General features: G+C 36.7%; 1 long non-coding RNA gene across 1 annotated transcript; it reads left to right on the top strand.

Moving 5' to 3' along the window:
* Positions 1-1,407: 1,407 nt before the first annotated feature.
* Positions 1,408-9,303, top strand: LOC126815943 (uncharacterized). The gene is made up of 3 exons (XR_007678132.2): positions 1,408-2,267; positions 6,730-6,906; positions 7,991-9,303. It is a non-coding gene; the product is annotated as an uncharacterized LOC126815943 (long non-coding RNA).

Raw genomic sequence — 9,303 nt, forward strand, 5'->3', positions numbered from 1 at the left:
TGTTTAATTGAGCCTAATGACGTAGGAACCCACCCTTATATGGTTAAATGGAAATTTACTGGAGAAACCTCCCATGAGATATCTGTTATCAACCTAGAATGGAATGTTTACCACATTATGACCCTTTTTTATGTAACCATCTGTCACTCATTAGATAACTTGATTTAAGTACAAATTTGTGAATCTACTAACTTGCCAGATAGTGCTATCCTTAATTTAAAGAGCAAAAATTCTAGCAATATTAATACATTGTCTCTTGAACCTCGACGGTCTCCCCCAAAACCGTATCTCTCTCAATGCGTGTCTCTTCCTTAAGAAACTACATGAAATGTCTCCGCATAGATCTAGCGTTTTATATACCTTGACTTCAGAAATCAGTTATGTGATTGGTCACCCATGCTCAATTACGCCACGAATTAGCCAAATATGGAATGGACATGCCTCATACCTTGCATACCAACAGGGATTATTACCTAATTTGGTCAACAGACACATGATATTCCTGATCATGAAGATGGCATATATGACAAATGTCCTTATTAACCTATAGTTCAATTCATATATCATATTATCACAGATTTCCGTTGTTTCACGCGCAGTTTATCTTGTCTATGGGTCTGTAGAAAAATAATTAGTCAAGGTCATAATATTATTATACATATGTATTGTTTTGCACAAATCTCGCCATCACTATTATAACATAGAACAATATAGAACGTCGTTAGAATAAGTGTGCTAAATACAAAATGAAAAATTATGAATATACACAAATTAAACCAGTGGGATAATAATTACGATTAATTTAAAGATACATTATGGGAGATTAGGTAAACTAATTAATTATAGTTAAAAACTAGATAATGTAAAGGGGATTTGCTGAAAATTTGAACAGAGATTTTTGCGATTGAATTTTCGGACTAGCCTCGATCATCATTACTAAAGTCGGTACGATAACAAACATAGTCTCGATTATCCATTTCCTGATTAAATCATGAATGGAAGTCGAACAGAAAATCAGAACCTAATCCAATAAACATCGCAGGCCAGCGATGCCATCGAGAGTTGATTATAGTCTGGATAAGTTAATTAATGTCTTATTAATAATTTAGATAACATTTCAGGCGTAAAGTAAAACCTGCAATACGCAGATTTAACTCTTCTTGCATAATGTATGTTTAAAGAAACACAACAGAATGAAACACATCACATTTTTAAATTGATGTTTTTTCGTCTGGGACTCAAAATTAAAACAAATACATCGTGAACACGCACCTAGCATTAATTTTGTCATTTACTTCTGGAAATCTTTAATCTGTTACTATACGGTCAATCGATAAATGCTACAGTAATTACAGAGATTTGTAGTTGCCTAGTGCGAAGAGTTGTTCTTGCCTTTTGCACCGACTAGCAGTGATGGTGATTACTTAAGTTAGATGGTACTATAAAAGGGTGTGAGGAATTTTGTTGTTGCCTCTGAAAACGATAAAAGTTATACGATAAGAGGGAGTAACAAGAAGGGCCTTTGGTTAATTGTGTTAGAGTTCACTTTCAAAAGATATGTGATATTTTTGGTATTTATATATTGCAATGTCTGGTTAGTTGGTCCTGTCCGCACGTTTTTCTTATCGGTATTGTTTTGCGTGCAGTGTAGTTCTCCTACAATTTAGCCCGAAGTTTCGCAGTATATACGGATGGTGTTTAAAGATTTTTTTTTATATTTTTAAGGAAGTATATTCATTTAATGTAATACATGCAACAGTATATTGTAAGCAGATTATTTTTAAATTAGATAATATACACGATATCTGAGTGGTATTACACATTTACAAGACCGTGGTGCTAATTTCCATTATCAGATCTGTACTTTCAGCGGAAGTAAAACCAAACTGTCTGATATAACCTCAGGTGAAAGTGGGATTGAGACCATATTTGATAAGTCAGTGAAACCAACAGAAGGAGAAGAAGAATGTTGTTTCTATGTATGTTATATTATCTGTACGTTGTAGAGGTTACGGGACGCGCTGACTGCCCAGAACATGTATTTAAGAGAATACCTCTCAATACCAGTATAACAAGCACTCTGCATACGTTGTACACAGATTTAACAGTTAAGGAATGTGGGCAAAAGTGTATAGGGACGACCTCGTGTGCATCATTTTCCTATCTTCCGAGACAAGCATCGCAGTGTTATTTATTTCCTCATCGTGTTCGGTTGGGATTGGACCAAACAGTTCAACCTGGTCTGGTGATATACTGGCTTCTACGGGGTAGGTAGTCTTATGTTATATACGGTGCGTGAGCAGGGGCGTGTCCAGGAATTTGACAGGGGGGGGGGGGTGCAAGGTGGAGACAACGCTAAATTTGGCGTAAGTTCTGGGGGATCAATTCAGAATCTCTAAGACAATATGTCTGCTCATTTAGGCGCAAACATGTATATGCATATGACCAGAGGTCAAAACGGTGACAATGCTTAGTACGTTCATTTCTTCGACGTTATTTTCGAAAAAGTAAGGCTCTGCCCATTTTAAGATTGCCCAAGCTTTATTAATCGCCATTCTAACCTATAAGCCATTCCTTTATGATACAAAACTTATCTATAATAAGATACTAAACTTATTATCCAGAATAAGATATAAAATTACAGATTAGCTGTTGTTGTTTGATTACATTGTTCAAATACCATTGTGAATAAGGGGATTTATTTTTCTACAAATAACCACAATAGCCGGCCATCTTCTTGTATTCCCAGAATGAAAGTTCTAAAACTGAGCATCGTGTGTTTATCAAGTTTCTCACGAAAGAAGGGACGTATGACCAATGTGTATGGGAAGGAAGCCCCTCAATATTCTACTGTTGCAAAATGGTTAGCTGAGTTAAAGCGGGTCGCAGCTCCTTGGGCGATGACCCACGCTCAGGAAGGCCTGATGAAGCCATTACAGATGTTATGGTTGCACGGGTCCAGTGCTTAATCATGTCCGATTGTAGAATAAAGGTGGACGAGATATCTTCAGAGTGTGGCATTTCTCATGGAAGTGTTTGTACCATAATTCATGAGCACTTGCACATATCCAAGGTGTCTACAAGAAGGGTGCCACGAAACTTAAATGCACAAGATCGACACCAGAGAGTTGAATCCAGTCGTGAGCTCTTGGACATCTACAAAGTCCATCGAGGTCCAGGGAGATTATATTGAAAAATAAAATCAATATCACAACCATTGACTTCTGTTTTATATCCACTTCTATGAACTTATTGACTTCACCTCGTATATCAACTCAGATTCGGTTATTTGTTTTTACTGAACATATGGCCCTTTCGTGAATTAAAATCAATGGAAGTTTATTTAGGAATTAAAAATCTTATTTACAGCTTATGGTTCTGAAATGAGAAATGTAATATTTTATTTCTATTTCATCGATTTGTTTTATCATACCAAGAAACATGGTGAATAATTGATTAAATGAGCTGTCAACTGGCGTGGTACGTGACAAGGAGTAGGGTCACCTGTCCAACCTTGTGGGTTTTCTCCGGGTCGTCCGGTTTCCTCCCACTGCTAAAGGCCCCTACGCGAAAGATAATTATTGAAATAAAATTGAACCATATGTTAGTCCCGAAATGACCTGGTTTGTGTCGAGTGGATGTTAAACCCCATTTCTCTCCCTTCCTTCTTGTTAACAGAGGTTAGTGTTAGTTCTTAGAGAGTACAACTCTGGTTTGCAGAATGATTATTACTTCCACCATCTTGTTTTTCTCAAAGACCTTTAGCCGGCAACTTAACGACGTACCATTTATAGATTACTATCTAAAGATCAGAACGCCTTTAAGCCCTCCTTTTGTTAATTAAAAAGGGAAAATGATTATTGGTCGTCTGGAGAATTGAGGTTTTAATGTAGGGATTATTGTGTGAAACTAAAAATAAAACGGCTACAAGCTCTAGAAAAGATATTTGAAGGTCATTTATCTACTTTTGATGATAATAATAATACTAATAATAAAGAGTCTGATTATATTCTATGCAAATTATGTAAAAAAATCCTAAGGGGTAATTAAAGACAAAACGTCTATTAAGCGACAGACAGAACTGAGACAATAGTAAGAAGGCTTCCTAAGTGGCCGGATAGACTACAGAGTTGGCCTAAGCCATAATTATAAAATATATATTAATGGTGAACCTATTCAATGGTATTTTGTATACAAGTACATGTTGATTAGAAAATGATGGATTAATATCATCACTTAATAAAATTATATTTTGAAATGTTTGGTATTAGCCTACCTTATAAAATCAACTCATAATATAGACCAATGTTCAGCATTATCCAAGGTTTTTTTTACATAAATAGAGAACACTAGTCGAAAAGTCGTCAAGTAATCGTATTTAATAGAATTGTCTTCAGAGTAGGTAAACAATGAATTTCAGCTCCCCCTCCCCCAAAACGAAATAATAAAATTAAGTTTTAGTTGGCTTACAATAGATTTGCAATCATAGTCTTCAGTTGACTATCATAAACATTTCTTGACAACAAATTGAAGCTGGATGGGGAATAGTATTGTCTTTATAATTCAGAGACTAACAGTTTGTCTAAAGCCAAGAAGCCATCACGAAAAGTACAAGTTATAATGGGCATAAGCTTATATTTTAAATGACAAAACAAAGTTTGGGGCCGTTAAATAGTTACAAAACACAGCTTGGTACTTTACGCAACATGTAAGATTTAACATTCAAAAATCAGAACCAAGAACAATTTCCTGTATCGATCGTTCAAATGGCAAATGTAACCTTCATAAGCTGGTGAATAAGTTAAATTTGGGCTGACAAAATGGCGTTCGGGTCGTTGCATTGTTACAAAACAAACAAAACGTTACACAACATTAAACAACCGTGTTATTGTTTGGTAGGATGTTGTGTCATGAAACTAGTTAAAACTAGTTTCGTGGCACAACATCAGTCTAGCTAGACATGAACTGAACAAATCCACATTTTCTTGTTTATACAGGTCACAATTCTGTGAAATACAATTACTGCTTAGCAATAAGCAGTAATTGTATTCCATAGAATTGTGACCTGTATATATTCCAGTTCAATTACTAAATGCCATTGAAACAATTTATCATCTTGATTGTGAAAGAGGATAAAATACCACCAATAGTTTGATAAATGGGCAAATTTAAAATGACAAGATCTCTATGATTCAGATCTAAACAAATTGTCGATTTCTTTGGACGACATTTTGTCTTCTAGATAATACGCCTTCTGCTTGAATTATAACCTATTTTGTTTTCCTCTGTCGACCCAATGAGCGCATACGTTAAGACTTGAATATCCACCAAAGCCCATGGGTTTTATAATTATTATTATTATAATTTCATTTTTAAAGCGCTACATTATAACAATAGTTATTTCTAAGCGCTGTACAGTCATATCTACACAATGGTAGGCACATGGTTCTATTTATATGAGTCACTAAACAGATGAGTCTTCAGTTTAGATTTAAACTGAGATAGTTGGGTACTCTCTCTTATGTTTCTGGGTAGTTCATTCCAAAGTTTGGCACCCCTAACGGAAAATGAAAACTCGCCCACCTGGCGCTGAAAGCGTGGAACAGCTAGTAGGGTTTTGTCACGTCCTGAACGAAGATTAGTTCGGCCAGTGGTGTAAACATTAAACATTTCCATCATATAATTAGGAGCTGTTTTGGTTATTACTGATTTATAGGTGTTGACGAGAATTTTAAATTTTATTCTGGCTCTCACCGGTAGCCAGTGTAGCTGCTTCATATACAATGAGATGTGATCATATTTTGAGGTTCTTGTGATAAGTCTTGCAGCGTTATTTTGAGCGATTTGAAGTCTATCAAGGCATATAATTATATGTCCCTTAAATTAGATTCAAAACAGAATGTCTTCACAAGAATAAAACATAAATAAATTTTATAGTATAAAAAAGGTATTTTGCAAGAAGTAACTCTTATAGCCTATAGCTATGAAAATTAATGTATCTGAACAACATTATGCGGTTGTGATCTGATATCAGTGATAATGGTTTCCGGCTAAAGACAAATTGAAATAATTAAAGGTAATTAGAGGTGGGGTGTGCCTCAATTTAACTCTTCTTTTGTTAAATAGTTTTCTATTAGATCGTGTCCTTTGTAAATTTATCCGCTAAATTTTGTCAGCCTAAATTTAACTTATTCACAAGCTTATGAAGGTTACATTTGCCATTTGAACGATCCGCTAAGATGTCAGGATGCAATACATGTGGTAATCTTCTCCGCCAATTGGGTTAGAATCGACATAAAACATGGAATGCTTGTTATGGATAACTGTGCGTCGATGACGTCATATTCCATAATATGGCATTATTCAAAATAAATTACATTTGTTCATTTTTTAAATATTTTTATGTGAAAGTTATAATGCATCCCAGGAGAGTGGGGTGACCGAATCATCTTAGCCGTGGACATTAGATGATAGGTCTGTCCTTCACCCAAGTGGCGTGGTTTCTATTCCCCGCTGTACGTAGGGTCGCCTGTCCAACCTCGTGGGTTTTTTCCGGGTCCTCCGATTTCCTCCCACAGCTAAAGTCTCCAACTCACCAAGTTTGTGGCGAGTGAACGCCCCCCCCCCTCTCTCTCTCTCTCTCTCTCTCTCTCTCTCTCTCTCTCTTGTATCTCAAAAATATCATTTTATTTCTTTCTTTCAATTTTTATATTCATTTTTATTTTACAGAAACGTGTCCATCAGATTATACATATAATGCAACGCATAACATTTGTTATAAGACGTACTTTGATTCAACAGACTTAATGCCATGGACAGGGGCAATGAATCGATGTGAACAAGATGGCGGATATTTGTATATGGCTAACACAATGGATAAATTCAATTTAATCAAAAACCTTCCCGGTAAGTCCTGGCAAAATAAATACGCGCGGTGATTCATCAGTCAAAAAGGCGAAGGCTCACTAACCAGGGGGTCCGGGATTTAATCCCGGGGTGTTCGAAAGTGTTCCCTAGGATTTTCGAGCTTGGTGTCCGCTTGTCAGGGGTCCAGATAGGAAGGCCTGGAAAGGAACAGCACCCCGTCGTTCAGATGGGACGAAAACCGAGATACAATGTGTACACGTTGGTTTGCACGAAAAAGATCCAGTGACAGTTGGAATTAGATACCTGTCCGGGCAAAATGTCCCTCATATCACATTGTATGGTATATATCTGTCCTCGTTTGGCGGGTTGGTCCAGAAAAGTAGGCTATTAACCCGGTTTCTATTCATTCATTCATTATTAAGTCACTGTAACAAAAAACATGCTCACTATACATGTCGCCTAAGTTGCCAGTGTCGTGTTTTGAGAGTTATTGTCGCTAGGTCCTGTTTTGAGAGTTATTGTTGCTGGGTCATGTTTTGAGAGTTATTGTCGCTGGATCGTGTTTTGAGAGTTATTGTTGCTGGGTCATGTTTTGAGAGTTATTGTCGCTGGATCGTGTTTTGAGAGTTATTGTTGCTGGGTCGTGTTTTGGGAGTTATTGTCGCTGGGTCGTGCATTGAGAGTTTTTGTCGCTGGGGAGTGGTTGTGTTAATAATATTATATATTTGGAAAGAGTTACGTTCTCGCTGTATCCCATAACATCCCATGGAATATATTATTTTTTCTGACTGACCGAGTGCAAATTGCATTTTAAAAGGGGAATGAGGCTCGCCAAAACACTCCGCCCCATTCCCCAGCACCCTTCATTAAATCGGCTGTTGTGCGTGTCTGTAAGATTACAAAAATAACTCTAAATACGCCAATTTTTTTACCAATTTACATTTCAAGAAAGTTTTTTAGTTATTAATTATTCACGAAAACCAGCAAATATTACCTTGAATAACCAAAAGACTGGCAGTATACCAAGGATCCAAAGATATTGATATGTAATAAAAGTAAATTAGTGACAGATTATTCTCCAATAACCTATTGAATTATTAATTATTATTTTTTTTTCATATAGCTTCGTTTCGTATGGAGGCAAATATTGGTTGTACCAGACATAGAGATGTAAATATAACTTGGAAATATTTGGATGGATCTGATTTTGTAGGGGAGTGGTATCCCGGAGAACCTAGCAGCAATACGGAAGACTGTGTTGCGATAATTTATGGTAATCCTGTAGGAGCTTTAGATATTAATTGCTTGGGATTAAGAAAATTTATCTGCGAGATCCCGATCCGTTCTCCGTAAATTACGTAATATGACTATCACAGTCTGATTAATAAACAGATCTATATTTGTGACAAAGTGATCTATACCTTTCTTCAAATTGAACGATCATTTAGGTGCATAGAACTTCATGACCTCTGCTAGTTTTGATAATATATGATATTGACGTTTCACCTCTGTGTAAACTTCTGTTAAGGCACGGACTAATTAATTCAATATGTCCTTTACATGCTACACATGCTATGTGTATAACACTCGGCATACCTTCACGAATTCAAAGGAAATACGCAGTGCAGTTACAGATACCATAGTCTGATATATGATTACTTTTTTCATATATGATGGGCACAGAGAGACTGAGAGGCCGCCGTATGGACTCACTCGAGTTCAGCCACTGTCGTGGCAGAGGGGCAGAATGGTGGATTTAACATAGTTATATGTTTTCCTGTCGTAGACTAGTTCTTATATAGTTTAAGTACCTGTATTGCTGTTGTAATTATGTAGATGTGTGATATTCTGTTCCCGTTGTAAATAATGCTGTATTTACTAAACTGATCTCTGTTATCACTAAAATAGTGTTACAGTATCTGTTTTTGGTGCATCAACCGGCGATTTCCGTAGGAAATCAATACCCACAGTATCTGATTTTGGTGCATCGACCGGCGATTTTCGTAGGAAATCAGTACCCACAGTATCTGTTATGATGCATCGACCGGCGGTTTCCATATGAAATTAGTACCTGTGTTCCTGTGATAACGAAGAAAGTCCCGCGTGGCAGACAAAGGAGTTTTCACCATTAAACATCCGATGAGCTGGAGAAAATACAAAACAAAATGCAGGACTGAAACGTTTATCTGTGCAACCGTGGGTGGCAGACGCAGTTTCAATAGAAAATAGTGTTTCATATGGACATGAAGAAGGACCCGGCAATCACCAACAACTGCAAAAGAGACAGAGAGACCGGCGTATTGACTCGCCGGAGTTCAGCCGCTGCCTTGGCAGAGGGGCAGAATGGTGGATTTAACATAGTTATATGTTTTCCTGTCGTAGACTAGTTCTTATATAGTTTACGTACCTGTATTGCTGTTGCTATTATTTAGATGT

Source organism: Patella vulgata, chromosome 1 (genome assembly GCF_932274485.2).
Source record: "Patella vulgata chromosome 1, xgPatVulg1.2, whole genome shotgun sequence".
Lineage (NCBI taxonomy): Eukaryota > Metazoa > Mollusca > Gastropoda > Patellidae > Patella > Patella vulgata.